The sequence below is a fragment of the Diadema setosum genome, chromosome 11, assembly GCF_964275005.1.
Source record: "Diadema setosum chromosome 11, eeDiaSeto1, whole genome shotgun sequence".
Lineage (NCBI taxonomy): Eukaryota > Metazoa > Echinodermata > Echinoidea > Diadematoida > Diadematidae > Diadema > Diadema setosum.
This window is the reverse complement of record NC_092695.1, coordinates 4,633,549-4,655,658: the sequence shown is the minus strand read 5'-3', so window position 1 is coordinate 4,655,658 and position 22,110 is coordinate 4,633,549. Positions and strand designations below refer to the sequence as shown.

Sequence of the window (22,110 nt, the reverse complement as noted above, 5' to 3'; positions counted from 1 at the left end):
AGATAAACAAACAGAACATCAACATTTTCCACAAAAGTGGACATATTATATGATTAAGAATTCAATGGCCTTAATGTTCACAAATTTTCCAACAACAATGATATTGTTCAGGGTCCCTTACTGGTGATATGCAAACTTGACAGTTACAGTTCGATTTTCCGAAGCATGGTCATTCGCAAAGTTTGTTAATCCCCAAATCGAATGAGGTTCGTTATTCCGAAGGTTCGTTATTCCGAAAACGAAATAAGGTTCGTAAGGAAGGTTTGTTAGTGCACACCGTCTTTAGATTTTCGGATTCACGAACTTTCGAAATGACGAACCATATATTTCATATTCAGATTATCTAGCCTTCGTCATGACGAACCTTATCTTGTCTTCCGATTAATGAATATTCGGATTAACGATTTATATTTCATTTTCAGATCTAATAACGAATCTTCGGCATAACGAACATTGACTGACTAGATAGACGATATACAACATCATGTTATCAGAAGTCGTCTCTTTGCTTCCAGAACAAATCTTCAATAAGTGTAAAAATTCAGCAATGATGACTTTGTGTTCAAAGGGATATGACAAAGTGACTGAAGTACTGACAAAATTAGAATAACTTTCTGATATCTTTAGGAACACATCAAAGAAAGCGACAGTTGCAAGACGATTACGCCACTTTCTTGCCTAACTTGTTTATTTTGTCGCAACTTATATCAAAGTTTCGTTTCATTACCTTCTAATCTTTCAACGATTTCAATAAAATTGTCCAAGTCGCATCACCACGATAACCGGAACGTTGTTTGTTTTTTTTCTCCTTCTTTTTTACATTCATTCCTAATTTTGCAAGGAAAATTGTTTTCATTTCTTTTTTCAAACTGAAGATGACTTTAATAGATATCGATGAAAAAAAAAAAACCAACACACAACATACAGGCATAACATATGAAGTAGAACCCCTCGCGACCTTTCACAGTATTTTGGCGCAGTGCGTGATGGCGGTATAGGCCCACTGGCCAGTGCAGCCGCACATGATTATATTCAATTTGTTAATTGAGAGCAGGATGGTGGCATTAAATAGCAAACCCCATATTTAGATTGTGAGGTGTGCCTTTAGCGTTGGCAATATCACCCCTGTTGAAATTCCATGGGGAAGGATCTGGGACGAAGCAGCGCCAAGGCTTCCGAAACGTAATTTGTGGATGTGTGATGTCTGTTAATCAAATTGATGAGTTCATGTCTATACGCCTGGTAGGTTCCTTTGAATCTTGCATATCGTCACCATGGTGAGGGGATGGCTGATGATGGCTATATTTTCCACTTTCCACCAAGGGTTTTTACCAAACGGCTGCCACTCTCCGAGGCAAAGTAGTCCTTGAAACAAGAGACCGTGTTTACCACGGGCTCCCGCGAGCTTTGTCCGCTCTGGCTGATGAGCCTGTAGTGTTTGATGTTATTATCGCGCTCAGGAGCTATGCAAAGATGACAAGTCTTACGTGCAAAGGCATACTGCTGATTGTCTGTGAATATAGTCACCACCTATTCTTCATCTATAAATCATAGATTGGATGTTGTCAGTCCCAACAATCGGTTCCAAAACCACACCTCATTACACGTGACATAAATGCATCATATCATGCGTATTCTTAATTTCATCACGGACACACACACACACACACATGCGTTTTGCGGCAATGAAATCGTTCTAATCAATTTTCATGAATAAGTCTTTCCTGATTTACCCAGGTACAAAAGCAGACATGCACGTATAAGTATTAAGATTACATGAGTAACAGGAATTTCCCTTGGTTCTGTATGTGACAATGTGTGTTTTTCAGTATAATATGCTGTAAATGTGGGCGTGTGTGTGTGTGTGTGTGTGTGTGTGTGTATGCGTGCGCGTGTGTGTCCGCCTCCCTAGTGTGTCTGTGTAAGTATTCATTTCGGAGATTTATGTATATACAAATGTATTTAACGTAGTTTGAAAACCTAGTAGTAAACGACGGTTCCTTCCTATTACAACACACTATAATTATGCAAAAACTACATTACGCAATGGGTAAAGAACAGGTTGGACTCTCGTCACTTTGCTCATTATCCTACCACTGCTGAGTTTATGTGTAACATAAAACGCGATAAATATAGTAAGCATTATTCTAAATTCGGCAACATCTCGTCGTTCATTGTTTGGGAGCCCGACAACTCTGTAGACCGTGGCGAGAGTCCGAAAGTCCCGCACTTCACGTTTGAGTGTCGAAAGACAACCATAATTACCATAGTCCTCGTGATTGCTCGCCGGCCTTTCTCACTTTCCTACATAATGCAGGCGCATGCAGTTGCCATAGTGACGCGCCCGCATCACTTTCAGCAACTGTGGATGGCGGCGCTCAATCAGGCGACGTACCATCCCCGCTAATTACATTACGAGCTTGCTGTCTATTTGGTTAGAGACATGTGGCACTAAGAAACGAATAGTTAAGTGTATTCGTGTAATGCAAATTATATTACAATTCCCTAACAGGAAAAGGGAGTTGGCTATTTTTTCCCCTTTTAGAGTTACCAATAAGTCGTTGGGGGTAGACAGTAGGCCTACTGGTGAATTGAAAAAAAAAAAGCCTTGTATAAATCTCGAAGTATTTGTCTCAGTGAATTAGGTATCACTTGGATGAAAAAAAAGAGTGTCTTCTTCTGATATTTTGGTTTTTCACACAAATTATAATTATATATATTTTCTTGGTCGTTTCATATGGCTTCAGTTGTGTGATATTAAATGTATAAAGTTTTACTTCACGATGACTGCACTCGAAGATTTACGTCATGCATAAGTGTGCCAAAATTAACCTATTTGTTGGCATCTTTAGTTTTCGTTTTCTTCTTTCATAAAGAAAAGTAATTAGAACTTCATTATGAATACCCACTCCTCTCGAAAAGTCGTATTACCGCTGTACGACGAAAGTCGTATTACCCGGCCGCTGTATAAAATGGCAGCTAACAAAAAGATTAGATAATGAAATATCGCATGTCTCACCCTTGTATCCTAACGTTAAGCAGCCATACATTAAATGCATTAAAGGGATGGTATAATATTGGTGGAGATAAGGATTGACCTTCTTACTTTTTGCGAGATACCAAGAAACCACTTCTGAAATAGTACAGAGCATACAATTCTATGAAGAATTCAAAGTTTATTTGATGAAAATCGGTTTTCGAATGGCTGAAACATCCCCCCCAAAAAAGTAAAACAAAGCGATCGTAATAAAAGGTGGGTCCCACGCTTAGGATCGCTTTGTTTTGGATATATCATCAATTTCAAAAATAATTTTCATCAAATAAATGCTGAATTCATCTTGGAATCACATGCTCTTTCATATTCCACAAGAGGTTTCTCATTATCTCACCAAAAAAAAGAAAAAATGTTAGAAACATGAAGCTAGGACACAACGACAACTTTAATCCCTTTAATGACTTGTTAGGTAAAGATAACAAATTATCTAGGTGTTCGTTATTTCCAAACAGGTTTTTTTTTTTTTTTTTTTTTTTGTCATCGTAGGAATCACTTATTGTTTGCGTAGAACTTAACTGTATTTTAGATTTCAGCTTATTGTCTTATACAAATTAAAATTTTTAGTATACTGTACAGGTGTATTCGTTAGTCCACAACAGACGCACACAAATGTCTGCCAGTAGTCACAATCTATTCTTCACTTATACATCCCTCATGGATTTGATGATGTCAATCCGAACAATCGCTCCACAAAGCACACGATATATAATCGCTTCACGAAGCGCACGATGTACACATGACATTTTCATTAAATCTTCGTGTGTTTTTTTTTTTCAATCGTCATCACAGACAGTCGTCAGACACACACAAATAAGCATGCGTTTGCGACAAATATATATCGTTGCAATCAATACCAAATGAATAAGTTTCTCCCTATTTGCACGGATACAAATGCAGACATGGACATACATGGTGTAAATACTCTTGCGATTAATGTTCTAGAAGTAATAAGACTTTTATTTGAAAGACTCTGTCTGTATTCAAAATATATATGTGTTTTTGTCCCTTTCTTTTAGTGTGTGTGTGTGCGTGTGTGTGAGCGGTATTTCGGAGATTTAGTAAACCCTTAATTATTTTACTGTAGTTCGCAGAGCTTGGCGTTAACCTTTACCTTTTTATTACAACACACTGTGAAAGTGGATAAAAAACCAACAACAAAGTGCATGTGCATATCTCCTTACAACATGTACAATTTAGAACAATGTTTGGCAGAATTACAATGATCTTATGATAATAGCGTTATAAAATTTTGATAATCAAAATAGGCTGACTGCAGAAAACAATGTGAAGCATGAAGAAAAAAAAATCCTTATTTCAGCCTGGATGATGGTGCTTTCATTTCGAATTTGGGTAAATTTATGAAGTGAGGAACGCACGTACATTATGAAAGCAATGGTTAGATGGTAATCAAAAGTAGTTGAGCGGAATTATAGTTTCAAAGCTTTTTTTTTTTTCGAGTACACCAACTTGTTTTTCTGTAGTCCTGGCATTTGCAAAGGTTCACATTTGGAGGGTCTTAAAAAGAAAAACTAGTTTCTATACCAGCACCAATGGAAAAGTACATTAACATGTTTTGACAATGTACGCCGAAACCAAAATATTTCCTTCTAAATTCAAACGAAATCCAAATCAGCCTCGAAATGAGATTTATTTTGTAAATTAATTCATCTTTATCTATACCACATGTATATTCAGTTCCCACATAGCTGATATAGTATACTTTTAAACCGTTTATTTTAGCATTTGTTCTACCTCTGTGCAGGTGTGCGATCATATATAAATTCCGTGATGAATATTATACAGATACGACCTTTCCCAGAAACCAGATGTTTAAAGAGTGATTATCCTCCCACGTAGCGTTATCCCTCAAAATACTCTCTGTACTTTTGCGATTGGATACGTATGACATGAATGCAGCTTATAGCTATAGACTCCGAGTTTGAGGACAAAGGAACAGATATTTGAAATGCTACCGCTTTCACATTTTATGTCAAATTTTGTGAATTGTATATCATCCCGGTGAATTTTTTTTTTTTTTTGGGGGGGGGAGGGGGGGGGGGGCATTACTCCATTCCTGTGCAACGTCTTGAACTTAAGATATCTTAAAATCCAGTAAAGGGTATTTCGCTTATTCCACCCTGTCTTAAAGATATATATTTCTAGCTCTCTTGAAATGTGGCCTGATACCGATTAGCCTGGTGCCATATCGAATTTTCGAATACAAAAATGTACGCAGTTTGGTGCTCCACCATGGAAATAATAGCACAATCTGCATCCCATGACAAGGATCATTTATCATTCCAAAAATGCCTCACACTTAGGAGAGGACTGGTATCGATTTCAATATGTACAGATTCTTTCCATTTATGGAAATATTTAAAAGTGATCATGACTTGTGTACCTATACATGTAATTTTGAAAGGCATAGTACTCTAGTATTTCAAAATGCATTGCCAATAATTGGAAATCCCTATTTCCAAAGACCATCAATATCAGACAGATATCAATGCATACTGATGGGATAGATGATTTCGGAAGATTTCAAGTCTTCCATTCTCACAAACAATTCTAATATAAATTCATGAATACAATATAATAGCTACAAAAGTGACAAACTTTAAATTAGTTTGTCTATTGATCAGCTGATTTTGAGGTGCGAATATGCTCTTCTGAATTCCGTTCATTTGCATTTTCAACATTAAAGAAAAAGTAGAAAATGACTAATAATGAAAAAGAAAGAACCAGGAAGGGTAATCTCATCAGGAACGCAGTAAAGTCTGTAGAGCCCCCAAATACCTTATCCCTCGGCGATGGCTAATGTGTATTCCAAACGTATCTCTTTTCCATCATTTCGGCTTTACTTGAAGGTGCGTAGTGCGAAGACTGCGGAGGAGTTATCGAAATTACGCAGTCACGTGACTATATTTCCTTTTAAAGCAGCTTTCGGTCGTTGACTTCAAAGTCCTTCAAAGTCGTTCAAGACCATGAGATGAAGTAGCTGTAGTCTCTCCAATGTTATGAAATCGAAATATCTAATCTCCTTTGTCTGACTGTTCCCTAATTGAAGTCAAATGCGCTTTCAAGAAGGTAATTCGGTTCGTTTGATGTAACCTGAAAGTTGAAATAAACATCAAATAATGCTGAAAAAGGTCGAAGTACGAGGATTGTGAATGTAGGACAGTTGAAACCTTGCAATTTACAGTCTGGAGGAAGTATTGTAGAGTGTAACGATATTTTCAAATTATTGTTTTTATTTCAAATCATGTATTCACGCTGTCCTTGTTTTTCTTGTTATAATCCAAACTTGTCTTACTGAGTGCTATATACTTTATGTTCGACTTCTCCTCCCTTTATATTGTTTATATTCTGTCTATAATAATGTCTATATTTTTTTTCACTTCGTTTGTGTCATTCGAGCTCTTCTTCGTCTTCTTCTTCGCTTTTTTCTCCCTCTCTTCTTTTCCTTTCGTTGCTTGATTTCGTTATATGAATTAGTTCTTTATCATTGATTTACTCTTTCGTAGAATATGTGAACATTTGCATATAAGATTATGCTACGTTCATGTATCGCACCATCCCGTCTGTTAAAGCTGCAACAAGTGAATAGTATACTGAATGAAATACAATAAAATAAAATAGAATAATATTGGAGTAATCATTTGGTAAGTCCACGCAATTTTGATGGAATGATAGTATAATTGCATTGTTTGGAGTGTGTAAGATAGTTCAAAAAATGTAGATTATATCGCACCACAATTTGATATCAAGATCTCTCTCATATACACACACACCTTCATATATATATATATATATATATATATATATATATATATGTATATGTATATATATATATATATATATATATGTGTGTGTGTGCGTGTGTGTGTGTGTGTGTGTGTGTGTGTGTGTGTGTACACTACAATTGGAGACTCTCTGTGGTTCTTATTTTGACTACATGACTATTGTTTAAGAATACGCTAAAACCCGGAAAATTTTCAGACATTTCACTAGAATAATTCATCTACAAACTGTAAACATTGCGTCCAGCGCCTTCGTGTGAGATAGTCCTGGTCTTGTTTGTGTCTGTATTTTTGGTTTTTTCTGTTTGTGTGTGTGCGCGCGCTTGTGTGTGTGCGTGTGTATAACACAGCCAGCTCGTTCATGCCCACAGGGTGCATTTGTGAAGCTTATCGGATTGTCACTTTGGCATAGAATTTGCATGTCGTTGAAGGACAGCGTTTCTATCATCAAGTAATTATCATCTCAGGTCGAGGTCTGACCGAGGCGAGTCTTTCGTTGCTCTCGTTGTTATGTTCATTGTTAGCACTATGGAAATATGTAATGGAAGCGATTCATATGAGTCGGCTTTTCATTGCGAGGAAGGCTGGATAAAATGCATTATCTTAATTACGCGTTTGGCAAATGGGTTCCTCCATCTATTCGCATCCACCCCGTGAATCAAATTTGATGGAATTGGATTCCGACGTATGGGGTCCCTATATTCATTCCGACAAACCCTTTTTGCCCTTTCTCAGCTCCATGTAAGAATTTGAATCCTGAGTTACGTCACGAGTTTAAGTGAAGCAAGAAGTCCCGGAGGGCAGCCTCTTGCATGTCTTGCGAGTTATAGGGTAGGAATTTATTCTTTTCCCTTGTGACAATTTTTTTTTTTCATTTTTGCTTTTTGCAAGATCCACGTTCATTATACAAACACATCAAAGATGTGTATTTGTATGTGTGTGTTTGTTTGTGTGTGTGTGTGTGTGTGTGTGATTTATAATGAAGACATCCCTGAAATTAACGCACATACAGACAAGAATTCTCAGGTGACGTGATATCATTGGGTGGTAATCACGTGATATTTACGCAGTCAAGTGACAGTTCTGTGGCACCTTTTTCGTCTGACATTCGACTTTGGTTTACTCGCAATTCCATCGTGACTCTGGAATAAAATCAATTTGCCGAAAGGAGCGCTATCTAATAAAATAAAAATGTATTTAGTCAGCATTAGATGATGGATGCAGTCATGAATTTCCTTCTTGTAACATTCATTTTGAGAATGAATAAGAAAAAGTAATCATTCTAGAAATGTTATCCCATTTGGACTTCTTTTTTTTGTGTTGTTTTCATTATCAAATTGAAATTGCTGTCAAAAGCATATAAAATTTCACCTTCAACTAAAATACATCGTTTACTTTATCATACACATCTACACACAAGCGTTCTAACCCATACAAAATTTTACATGCCTCTATGCCATACAAACGACTTATTAAACGTGCACATTTTTTACGGAGACACCTACACATATCACACCGAAGAAGAGGTGACAAAAGGAACATGGTGAAAAAAATTTTGCGGTCGGTGTCTCAAGGCAGGGGGAAAGGAAAGAGAAAAGGAGTGAAAAGCTGAGGGCGGTGGTATGGTGATGGAGGGTGGGGGAGGGAGAGGGATCGTGAAGTAAGAGACATTTGTGTTCCTCTATATAGTTTGTGGATACCTCGTTACCACTGATGCGTTTCCTGTTTCAACAGAGAAATTTCTAGTCTGGCTGATGCCTGCTTATCATAACTGAAGCAATATAGAACCAACGACATGTGAAACGTTCCCAAAAATTTAAGACTTAACTCAAGGGTGAGAAAACGTTTCATCACATTAACGGTGATATCCTATGCATCAATGTTCTTACTGACAGTTCACGATACAAGATATACTTCGACTACCAAAGTCGACTGCCCGTACAAAAACACATCGCTCCAATGGCTGCCTTGCTAAATGCCTCATGAATTTTCATACAGCTTTTTTTTTTTTTTTTTTTTTTGGGGGGGGGGGAAACAACAGACTTTATTAATATTGTTTTCTTTGCGGCTCATCACTGTCAGGGCAGCTAGACGACAGCCATTCGATATTTGAGAGCCTTGGAGACAAACATTCGAATTCGACGAGTGAGACTTCTACATACAGTCTGACCTCTCCTAACCGGACATGTCGGGACCGGCGCTCATCCGGATAATGGATTTGTCCGGATATGAAAGACTCAATGTTTAAACTACACGCAGCTGCCTACCCAATGGTAGCTACATGTACATGTATCAACTTTGCGTGAACATGCCACATCCTTATTGTCACCTCTGATAATTTGTTCAATGAACAATCGCCTGTACCGTGCCCTGAGTTAAATGAAAAGTTTTCTGTCCATGTTCTCGCTGTGATTTCGGGGTAGTGAATGCCTAAATGCATCATATAAGATGAAAATTTGATGTGAATGTATGTTAATTATGTTGGGGATAATATGCATCAAGTAAGTTTGTGTAGGAATTTCGTCAGTGTTTAGAATCCCGTGATTATTTTTCCCCCGTAATCATCATACAAATTGAAAAAAAAAAAAAAAGAATCACGGCGAGATCGCGTCCGGATAATTGAGAGATCCGGATAAAGGAGGCCGGATAGGAGACGTGGGACTGTATTCTTATGAGAAATGCAACGAAACAAACGAAAAGATACACACTCATACACACATACAAATCATCAGCAAGCATGTTTCAAGCAAGATGGTTATTAATTTGTGTTTCTCGCTCCCGCTCCGTCAACTCGGCAAAAGTTCGAGAAAATACTAAAGGTCAAGTGTACACATGCATGCACGTCCAATGGTGCAGCGCCAATTCTCGCACGATGATGCACTAGCGGAGGACCATCGTGGGATATGAGTCGTTTCCATGACAACTGAATGGCTGTCAAGGATCAGCGCGCGTGTCGGAAGTGAACAATGTTATAATTCTCGGTCCTCTTGCATCGTATTCGCGCAAGTATCTGTATGTGTCAACAATCAACTTTATGTAGAAATTTCACAATTTTGATGCGTCCCCAATTTTACCCAGATAAAGTCGAAGAAATTAATCAAAGTTCAGGAAACTGCAAATAAGATAGTTAGACAAATTATATACTATGGTCTTTGTTTGGAAATCAAAAATCAAATATCCAGGATGTCAAAGGCTAAGACTGTTTTGGAAAGTGAAAACATGTTAATGATCATAGCATTGATCTGTTTGTGACTGACTACCCGGTCTCTTGCACACCTGGAAGCCGTTCCACATCAAAACAAATTCTTGCAATATCTGAGATATTTTGTATTTTCTTTGTTTGTATATTCGTTTTATGATAAAGTTGAAGAATTTATGCATCACAGAAAAGCTGCGCTATTAGGAACACAGCAACTGGGAAATCTTAATTCTGTGACTTCATCAATCCGGCCTATTAGGTCGAATCACAATAAAATTGTAATGTCAGATGTCAGCAAGTGCGCTTACGTGGTATAGTATTGTTGTTTGTTTGATTTTCTTTTTAATTTTTTAGTAGTTATATTTTCACCAAATAGCGGTGAGCTGGTGTACATTGTTGAGTTAGTGTAAAGTTCTGTTCTTATCTCTGTGAACCTATTCGACGGATTTAAATCAGAAAATGAGGACATTTTTCTGTTTTTGTCATTTTTCTACTTTCTCATGCAAACGTTTTTTCTTTTTAGTAATTTTATGCCGATCGAATGTAGATGAGCTGATGTAAATCGTTGAGTTGGTGTAAAGTTCCACTCTTATTTCTGTGAACCTATTTGACCGATATAAATCAGAAAATTAGGATATTTTTCTATTTTGTCAATTTACTTTCTCATGCAAACGTTTGTTTTCATCATGGTCATTATTTTGTCTATAGTTAGTTTACTGACATAAATTTCTTTTTATGACAGCCTAATTGAGACGACATGACATGAGTATTCACTGTTTACAGCGTTCAAAACAGAAGACATAACTTCGTAACAGAGAGTGCACAAGAAAGCGATCCTTATTAGAAGCTGCTTAAGATATGCTCTGATATCAGATATAGTATCTGCTTGCACCAGTATTATCTTGTTTGTTACAGCGTTATTCCCACTCCAAGACAACTGAAAGGCGAGAGAGTCTTATTTTGCGTTGTCCGTGGTCTTTAATCAAGTAAGAGATTTGTATTTCACAGCAGGTTGCCCAAAACAAAGTACCTTGAATTGTCATTAAGATTAAAAAACGGTGTAATGCTAACTTGGTAATAAACCAAACCTTATGTGATACAAAAATGGGAATAGGGAATGCGGTCTGTAGTCTTGGCCCGGGAATAAATGTTTCAACTTTTTAAACATTTTCAATGAACGTTAAAAGTTGTGTGTTAAGTTTTGAAAGTGGTAATTTTTCAAAATATGCCTGGAAATGAGCAATTCTGCAACATTATCCTCACAATATAAATGAGTGAGTTTGAAGTAAATCATCGACTAATACCATTAATTTTTATGTATACTTTAAGATCATATCATTCTGGCACGTATACCACTAATGTTGCTAAAGGCAAAAGCCGAAGTGCAGTAAATTTTAGATCGAGTCTAAATCTGAATATGATATAAATGTGAAAGTTACAAAATGAAGATTTGATTAAGATTTACATACTGCAAATATGTCTAACGTATTTCTACACTTATACAAATACATAAAAGAGGACGCATGCTGGCTCATGCGCGCGCACACACACGCACACACACAATTACATGTACACATACATATGATACATATAGTGTAAATGAGTCAATTTCTTAATGCATAGATACACAATATATATTGAGAACTTAACTGTAGAATTATGGCACAAGCAATTAAGACGGAAGAGACCCAATAAATTACCAAGGCAGATGAAAAGAGGAAAAGAGAAACTGAGACAAAGACATACAGTATGCCAGACATAAAGGATAGAATGCTCGACTCTCATCATATGGACAAAATTACTGAAGTCGATATGAGCATGCGTCAAGTGTAGAATGAGGTACATGTTTGACATGAAATTATGCTTTTGGTAAGGAATAACAACGAGTGCTACCAAAGGTTTTGAACAGGGGATGTGGTTATTTTCCAAAGGTTATTGTACTGCACCTTCTTTCTTTACGGCTGTGAGAATTACCATTACAGGTGACTACAATAGACTCGCTCCCCAGACGTGAGATAGCTCTGGAAAGACTGTAGAACTGGGTTTTTATCTCATGTATCGAATACCCTCGTAAAAAAAAAAAAATAGATAAAAAATACGATGTGCAGTGGTCGGTCCTGTCCTCTACACTTTTCTTGTATAACTGTATGAAGAAAAAGTGTAAACAGTCTCTCAGTCTAATCCTTCAGCCATCATCGTAATCCTCCTACCTCGCGGCTTTGTCAGTAAGAGACAATGATAATCATACCTTGTAGACGTTACCTCTAGACAGTATTCCACTTCCCAGAAGTTATAGATGTCCGACTTCTTTGGTGTACTTAGCATTTTTTTAATCATATAAGCATACGAAAGAAAAAATTAATTATACGCCAATTATCTGTTTACAGTCAGCATTAAGCCTTGCGCATCGTTTTAATATTGACCGAAGTTAGAATATAGTTGTTTTATAATTCTTTTATTTCGATGATGTAAGAGAAGGCAAGGTTGATTATGCATTTTGCTCTCTCTTTCTAACTCCTTTTCCTCATGCGGCACTATCACTGAAAATCAATATCCTTACGGTGTTGCAAAAGTAACATCGTGATTTCTACTTTTTTGCTCTTGCTTTCCGTTCCTTTAATAGTAAGATGTATCATTTCTTGACACATGTTTACCAAAGTGAATACGAAATCAGACTACCTTTAAGGCTAAACTATATACTAAATAAAATCCAGCATAAAAAGAAAACAACAATCACATCCCCTCAGCCAGACAAGGATCACTTCGACTGCATATAAAAGGTGATTTTTTTTTTTCGTAAGGATACTAAATAATCTGATGGTAATGATAATACTACTATTGACTGTAGTTGCATAAACAAGTTCGCAGTTCCACTTTTCGCATGAGCAGAAAAATTCAATTCATACAAATAGGCATGTTGTTTTTTAAATTCACTAGGATAAGCGTAATGATTATTCATGTAATCCTTATAAATGCTGTTTGCCAACACAGCCACATGACAGCAAAAGGGGTATTTGGCTGTATCAATGGATAGAGATTGTTAATACATACAATGCAAAAAAAAAAAGAAATGAAATGAATGCATCCATGAGTGTTAATTTGGTCTATACGCAAGTTCATTCTTTGTTTAAACAAGATTGATGAATCCCATGTATTATGTCCCTCTGGAAATGAGTGAAGTGCCCTTAACCGACTGAGGAAAAAAGAAAAAGGTCATTCGTACCAATGTTCCAATGAGCTAACTCCGAACTGGCTTATTGAAAATGATAATTTCAATCATAAGATAGAAATAGTAAAAAGTATACATGTCAATGATAATACAGTTGATGAAAATGGTGTTTTATTGTAGCTGTCATTTGAGGATAATTGCAATTCTAATGAAATTCATAACAACATGTGAATTTCTTGCCACAAATGGAAATCCAATGCACACGATCATTGTGAATCAAAACCGCAGTCAACCACTGAATGGTACAGGCCATTTCGTGCATGCGTTTCTCTTCCCCCAATTCTGCACTCTCGAGGTCTTTCCTAATCATTAATATGCGGCAGTCTTGCCTTGTCATCTCCTCGTGAAAGAGCGGTCCTCGAGGCTCTTCCAAAATCAATTCCAATCCCAGCGCAAAAAGATTGCCGTCGGCTATTCGAAGATCGAGTAAAATATCGCGATGATTATATATCACGTACGCATTCGTTGTCCGGTGAAGACACCGGAGCGTGTCTCACAGCACAGTGTCCGTTGCGAGACTGATTGCGGATATCTGGCTATTTACTGCATGGTGCATATTATTGGATGGTACCGTGCCGCAGGGGTAACAAGAAAACGTTATCAAACGCTTATCCCTGTATTCTTGCAGTTGTATGTATTTATTATGTTTTACGCGACTTTGTCTTTTATCGAATCTGTTTAAACATTGTTTAGTTGGGGATTCAAGCTGTAGAATACTTATGAAATCATTCATGAGTTTATGCTAGTTTTGATCGTAAAGCTATAAAAATATTGTTGGAAATTGCTCAATGGCGCATTCAACTTCATGACAGCTAGAAAAACAATTCCCAACACATTCTGAACATTTCCTCTCGGTTTCATATCAACCTTACAGTTTTTTGTTTTTTTTGAAGATTCTGTGCTTCCGACCCATATCAAACCATAACGGAATATTTGAAAACGGTAAATATGTTCTAAACTTTTAGTACATTGAGCAAAAAAAAAAAAGTTTAAATCGTGATTTCCTTAAGAGATATCGCACTGTATACCTGTTGTCATAATACATAGATATATATACATGTACATAATTATATGCATGTGTGTGTGTGTGTGTGTGTGTGTGCGTGCGTGTTTATCAAAATGGCATTGCAGACCTCATTGTTGACCAAGTTTATATCTAAACACAAGGTTGAGATGATAACACATCAGAGAGTACGGTTCAATTTTAGCCCGAATTCTTATTCCTTTCGATATCCTATCAGTGATTTCACCATGTCAAATAATGAGTGTATTAGAGGACAAGGAATAATTGATTCATTGACATAAGTGAAGGATCTTAGTCAGCAACCCATGGTTCCAAATCTAATCTAATCTCATATGCTTATCATATCATTATATAGAAAAACACATTTTTGCTCATAACACACAGAAAAAAAAATCAATTAATGATACTGATTATATTTGTAAATACACTACAACATAATTATTTCCCTTATTACATCTAAGGCTTTTCGTTTTGTAGTTGTATTTTGTATGTTGTATCGCTTTTTATGAAATAAAGATGAATATTGTAGATTGATGTGGAAGACGCAGAGAAAAGATATGTATAATATGTTTGTGTGTTTTGTGTGTGAGTAAAACGTTTTAACCACTTTTGTTCTTCGTTTAATAGCATAAATGTCGCATTTTTCTTGTACTAGTGATATTCTTTTTTCGGTGGTGTTGATTCAACGAAGTGTCTGTGCTTGCATACTAGATCATTCTATTTTCTCAATAACAAAATAAGACTAAAGATTCGACAAGTAAGACACGGAATAAAAGCCTCCCTGCTGAGCTGGATGAATCCAGTGTGACGTATAATAGACACCGCAGAAAGGAAGATGGCGACCGACGATTTTGAGCGCTGCCTATTAAAGGCGCGACCTTAGTGCCTTCAGCAGAGAAAGACTGCCTCAACATTATGAAAATTAAACCAACCCGACCACAGATCAGGCCAATGACGTCATCGCATTGATCTTCGCGTAAGAACAGAAAGAATAAAAGCGCGGGTTACTCGGACGAAAATATATCTTCCATGCCGTCCACTTTATGTATACAATCGCAGCACATCGACATAGATTAGTGTCAGCCGGTTGCGTAGCAACTCTTTGCCATTGTGACACTAGATAATATTCCGTTGACGACCAGTGGAAAATCCAATATTTGTTTTGGTATTGATTTCTCCAATGATTTATGTGATTTACAACTCGAGGAGGGGAATAAAACCTTCAGTAAGTGTCTGACTTCGAGTGTCCTTATCGTGATTTTGTGGCCACTTACGTAGTAAATTTTCCCACGACTAGTAACTTGGATCAGTGAGTTCATGAAACACAATAAACAGAGCAGGAAATACCCTGTTCCCCCGCAATCACACACACACACACACACACACACACACACACACACAAAATGACTAACTTAAACTTAACACACGGTGACACCACACATCCATTTATTAATTTTGATAATTAATGTTTCTCCATCTTTCTAAATGCATTTTGCATTTACAAAAATGACTTATTTCATCTGAACACATCTAATTAGCATCCATTTTTATTCATTTTGATGATTAATGCCTCGCAAATGTTTTTCATGGAATACAACTTCAGTGACAGGTATCTTTAAAATTTACTAGTGATGCCTGAAAAAAATACAACAGTTATAATGATACATCCCAACACGAGGTCCGTTCTGTTTGTCAAAACCACTAATGTTCGCACGGTGTGTACATATGTGTGTTTTAACGATGCAATGGAAATCCTGCTTTTTGCATTGTCATGATTTCCTGGAGCGCCCTGTGCATAGAGATACCCGTCCAACCATAAATCCTCTTCCACGCCTCACTCAGCATTCAATCATACCACATCAGCATAGATGGCTGTATAAAGCGTCGCTTGGCAACCGCATCCCGCGCGCAGGCGGTCTCCCCCGAGTTTTCGCTCTCTCGTCGAGAATTTCAGCAAGCATAGGCAGGCAACACACAGAGCGAGGGAACGATACACGTTGGAGGAGGAAAGGGAGAAGGCGAGTCCATGAGGGGAGACGTGATTTGCCTTCTGATCTTGTGATTAGTATTGCGACGCTTCGGTTCTCATGATCTAACAGTAATATTGAAGGGGACTATACAAGAAAGAGCCTGCTCGCAATGTTGTTTAATCTCCCAATCAAACATGTCGTGCAACTGCCCTATGGGGAAGTTTGCATCCGCGATATTGTTAAACGTCAGAGAAATCGGAACATATCTGACTCTTCATACTGATTTACACGAAAAACTGTTACTAGGAATGTTAACTCTGCAGGTTTTATTGGTTTTGTTTGTCTGCTCTTGTCTTTGTTTTTAGGCGACGAACCTTTCATTTTAATCCTCTGAAGGCAACAGTGGAAGGAATGAAGACCTTTTTCATGAATTATTTCTATTTTGACCTGGGTTTTTAGTGGGTTTTGTGTTGAGAAGAAAGAGTAGATCCCCCTTAAAGAATGAACCACAAGCTGGTCAAATCTCGATAACTTTAGTGCATCAATCTCGCAAACACTGTAGTTTTTATTATTATCATTATTATTATTCGGCAATACAGGTTGTCACAAATACCAAAACTAACATTTCTTCCTTTTTTTTTATTTTGGTTGTATTACATATGACAAAAAATGACATTAAAGGGATTGTATAGTTTTGGTCGGGACCTAATTTCAGGTTTCTAACATTTTTTGGTGAGATGATGAGAAACCTCTTATGAAATATGAAAGAGCATGTAATTCTATGAGGAATTCAACACTGAAAATTGGTTTTGAAATGGCTGAGATATCAAAAAAAAAAAAAAAAGAAGGAGCGATTCTAATAAAGTGTGGGACTCACACTTACGATCGCTTTGTTTTACTTTGTTTTTTGATGTGTTAGTCATTCCAAACCGGATTTTCTTCAAATAAACTTTGAATTCCTCTTAAAATGGTATGCTCTGTACTATATCATAAGTGTTTTCTTGGTATCTCGCAAAAGTTAAAAGCCCACTTCTCATCTCCACCAATACTGTACCATCCCTTTAAATGATTACCCCTTTTTTCATTCTCCTTTTTCACTTGTTCCTTTTACAAATACAATACTCTGAAATTAGGTCCCGACCAAAACTATACAATCCCTTTAGTGTCATTATTGTCATATAACACAACAAAAAATGTTAGTTTTAGTACATGTCATGTACTAAAACTAACATTTTTTTTTTTTTGGTGTTATGTGACAATAATGACACTAAAGGGATTGTATAGTTTTGGTCGGGACCTAATTTCAGGTTTCTAACATTTTTTGGTGAGATAATGAGAAACCTCTTATGAAATATGAAAGAGCATGTAATTCTCTGAGGAATTAAAAATTTATTTGATGAAATTTGGTTTTGAAATGGCTGAGATATCAAAAAAAAAAAAAGAGCGATTCTAATAAAGTGTGGGACCCACACTTACGATCGCTTTGTTTTACTTTGTTTTTTGATGTGTTAGTCATTCCAAACCGGATTTTCGTCAAATAAACTTTAATTTCCTCTTAAAATGGTATGTTCTGTACTATACCATAAGTGTTTTCTTGGTATCTCGCAAAAAGTTAAAAGCCCACTTCTCATCTCCACCAATATACCATCCCTTTAAATGATTACCCCTTCTATTTCATTCTCCTTTTTCACTTGATCCTTTTGTGTAGGATTGTCTATATCTTCATGTATGATGTCTTTTTTTTTGGGGGGGGGGGGGGTAAATCCAGAATGTATGACGGAATAGATGTACCTTTTCACTCTATGTTAGACGATGATTTCTTTGATTTATTCAGACCAACTACGCCTGAATCTGATTCCTTAGAAAAAGAAGTCTCTAACAATCGTGCATTTTTTTATGAGGACTTAGTCGCTGACAACATTAATTCAGCAGCGGAAGAAATACAGTATGATTTTAATGACTTGACTCAAGCTCCATTGTGTAATTATGTCACTTTGAATAAATTTCAAGATATTAATAGGGGTTTTATGAAAGATACATTTTCTTTGGTACATTTGAATATAAGAAGTATTAACAAGCATTTTGAAGAATTACAGTTATTGTTAGACAATCCAAACAAATCTTTATTTTCAGTGATCGGACTCACTGAAACATGGTTATCCTCATGTCCAAAACAATCTTTTTCGCTTGATGGGTATAATATTTTTGCGAATTATAGACCGGATCGCTCTGGTGGTGGAGTCGCTTTATATGTTTCAAATTGTTATGAATGCACTGTACATGAAGAGCTTAGCAAAATGAATGACATTGTTGAGTCACTTTTCATTGAGATTACTGTTCCTGGTAGTAAAAAAATTGTGATAGGTATTATTTACAGACCTCCTAATTCCAACAACAAAGATTTTTTATCGTATCTCACTGAGCTGCTTACCAACCCTTTATCTATAAACTCTGATTCCTTCATATTCGGTGATTTCAATATTGATTTGTTAAAACACACAACGGATAATATCTCGGGAGAATTTCTTGAGACATTCTTATCCTCTTCCTTCTTACCTCTTATTTCGAAACCGACTCGCGTTTCCCGTCAGTCGGCCACTTTAATTGACAACATATTTAGTAATGTTATAACCCTTCCAGATTCGTCGATGATTTTATCAGATATCACTGATCATTTTCCAATAATGACGCATTTTAGACTTAACCATATTAGCAAAAGTTCATCCCAGCCATCTTTGAGGCGTAGGGTAACCCAAGAAAATTTGTCTTCATTTTCTGCTTCTTTAGATGATCTCAGTTGGGATAGTGTGTTTGATACTGATGACATCAATTTGGCTATGAATAATTTTTTGGATATTTTTAATAATCATTTGGATATTTGTATCCCCAAAAGAAAGGATAAGCGAGGGAATTATAAAACAACGCCAAAGCTTCCTTGGATTTCGAAGTCCATTTTGCGTTCGATAAATAGAAAAAATAAGTTGTTTTATGTATTTAAAATGAAAAGAACTGAACAAGCACGATTGAAATATACCTTGTATAAGAATACCCTTATTAAGATAATACGTATTGAAAAGAAAATATATTATCATAAGCAATTAGAAAGATATAGATGTGATATAAAAAGTACAAGGAATATATTAAAACAAGCAATGAATGTATCAAATGAAAAGTCTGGTATATCGAAAATAAGATATAATGATGAAATTATTGATAATTCTGTGGATATAGCAAATATTTTTAACACATATTTTACAACAATTGGAGAAAACATTGCTCAAGAAATTCCTGATACTAATAAACATTTTTCTGATTTTCTAAATCAGTATAATATGCATTCAATATTTTTTACTCCTACCACTAGATATGAGGTTATTGATATTGTATCTGGTTTGAAAAACAAAAAAAGTTCAGGTTATGATGACATAAGCAATATGATTTTGAAAGGTGTTATATCTTCTGTTGCGCATCCTCTGGCACATATCTTTAATTTGTCAATGTTAAGGGGTGTGTTTCCAGAACAAATGAAAGTAGCTAAAGTTATTCCTATATATAAGAATGGAGATAAGTTAGATATAAGTAATTATAGGCCTATTTCTTTATTATCTTCTTTGTCCAAGATTTTAGAGAAAATTATATATAAAAGAACGTTGAATTTTTTGAAAATGTATGGTGTTTTTACAAATTCGCAGTTTGGGTTCCGAGAAAAGCATAGCACCTGTCACGCTTTGTTAAATTTTGTTGATAAAGTAGCACATGCTTTAGATAATCACTCTCATATGATTGGTATCTTCCTGGACTTCTCCAAGGCCTTCGACACTATAAATCATGATATTTTACTATACAAATTGTCTCATTATGGTATACGTGGGAAGGCCTTGGAGTGGTTCAGGAGTTATTTAACTGATCGCAAACAATATGTTTTTTTTTGAATATTCATAACTCTGATATGAGAGAATTTAAGTGTGGCGTCCCACAAGGTAGTTTGTTGGGCCCGCTGTTGTTTATTGTTTACATTAATGATTTTTGTGTTTCTTCCGATGTTTTATCTTTCATACTTTTTGCCGACGATTCAAATGTATTTTGTTCGCATGAAGACCCAAACACCCTTGTGCAGACAGTTATTTCTGAGTTACAAAGGTATGTGAGTGGATACGAGCAAATAAGTTGTCTTTAAATATCCAAAAAACTAAATATATGCTTTTCAGTAATACTTTAGATAATTTGAATATGGATATTTGTTTTGGTGGTGCTGTTTTAGAAAGTGTTTCCCATATTAAGTTTCTCGGAATTACAGTCGATAATAAACTCTCCTGGAAATTTCATATTGATAATGTCTGTAAGAAAATTTCACGTAACATTGGTGTTATTAATAGACTAAAATTTTCTATTCCTCAACATTCCTTGTTTACATTGTATTCATCTTTGATATTACCCTATTTGAATTATGGAATTTTAGTATGGGGAAACACTCATCAAATATTATTGGATAGGGTTTTACTGCTACAAAAGAAGGCTCTTCGCATTATTTGTAACACCGTTCCATATTCTCATACAGATCCTTTGTTTTTCCATAATAACATTCTGAAAATTAAAGATTTGTTTTTGTTTCAACTCGGGCAATTTATGTATACTTATAATAATAACTGTCTTCCGTCTATCTTTAACTCCATGTTCATGCGCAACCGGACATATCATGGATATCCAACCAGACAGTCAAATGAATTTCATTTACCTTTATTAAGAACCGTGCTTGCTCAACAAACTTTTATTTATGTAGGTCCAAGATTCTGGAACTCCCTTCCCATGGACATACAAAATGCACCGTCATTGAATTCTTTTAAAAAGAGATTGAAGAGTTTTCTTTTGAAGTCTTATAATGCAACCGAATAAATATAATTCTGTAATGTATTTTCTTTCACTATAGGCAGCATTCTCTTGAGGCATCGACCATTTTTTTACCGCGTTTAGTATTTTTGTATTCCTCACGTGCCCTCACGGTTGCAGTCTGTTCCGCTGGAAAGCAGCTCAACACTGTTTCACTTTCGAAAACGCGTGGCTATTTGTCTCTGTGGGCTTCGCCCCTTGGTGTATGCATCAAAATAATTTAGGTTTTTTTCTCTCTCTTTCTCTCTCTTCTCCCCATCTTCTGTTCCCTATTTTCACACTTTTGCTTTCTTTTTCTTCTTTCTTTCTTTCTTTCTTTTTTTTTATTCCCGACTTTCCCAGTTTCCCGCAATCTTTGTAGTTGTAAGTTTTTCACCCCCTTTACTTCCCCTCTTTCCCACTTTTCCCTCAGAGGTGCCCACATGTTACAAGCATAGTCTTTTGAGTGGGTACCTCCACTTTTTTTCTCACAGAGTGTATAAATAGAGTGTATATTTCTTTTTGTACCAAACATAAGGGCATGAGCATGTTGTTATCCCTGTCTGACTATGTATATAGAATATGTATGTATATAATCAACGACTCGCATGCTAAATGTATCATATTGTTTGTTTGTTTTTTGTACATTCTATTGGAAAAAGAGTGAAAATAAAGTTTGAATTTGAATTTGAAAAATATGAAAACGTTTATGGAGCACTTTGACATATACGAGTTTTATGAATTCGAAGAAAATTCATTCCAATTTAGCCAATTTAGGCATATTGCCAGAAAAAAAAAGACTCCCAGTGAACAGAGACGCCATAATGCAAATACCACAGATAAATCCATTGATGAGGTATAGATAAGGTGTTTTGCGAGTCTGCGCTTAAAGCTCTACTGACGAATACGTCCATTCAACATTTTTTTTTTTTAAACACTGAATACATCGTGGCGGCTGCATATCTGA

The 22,110-nt window shown here is 36.1% G+C and overlaps 1 protein-coding gene across 1 annotated transcript in view; it reads right to left on the bottom strand.

Annotated features, from left to right (window-relative positions):
• LOC140234961 (cyclic nucleotide-gated channel alpha-3-like) overlaps positions 1–22,110 on the bottom strand; it is a 49,911-nt gene that overhangs the window by 15,183 nt on the left and 12,618 nt on the right. The gene's annotated exons all lie outside the window — the stretch shown is intronic.